Source organism: Phaethon lepturus, unplaced genomic scaffold (genome assembly GCF_000687285.1).
Source record: "Phaethon lepturus isolate BGI_N335 unplaced genomic scaffold, ASM68728v1 scaffold37074, whole genome shotgun sequence".
NCBI classification, from domain to species: domain Eukaryota; kingdom Metazoa; phylum Chordata; class Aves; order Phaethontiformes; family Phaethontidae; genus Phaethon; species Phaethon lepturus.
In genome coordinates, this window is record NW_010534657.1 from 1 (window position 1) to 252 (window position 252).

The following is a 252-nucleotide window of genomic DNA, read 5'->3' on the forward strand; positions in this document are numbered from 1 at the left end:
AAACAGCCGAGACAGACATCCAAGCTGGTCCTGTCTCTGCCGTGGCCGACAAGCACTGGGGCTTCTTCACCGTGCCCTGGCCCTGCTGTCAGCCCTCCCAGCGCAGAAACCCCCTGGAAGGGGGACGTGCCCCCCTGTGCTTGCCCCTGCATGGTGGCTGTCCCATGCCATGGAGGGGCCTGCTGAGGACATGTCGCCAGGTACAGGATGGCCCCAGGAGTCGGCACAGGGCCGAGGGGCCGCCTGCGGGCT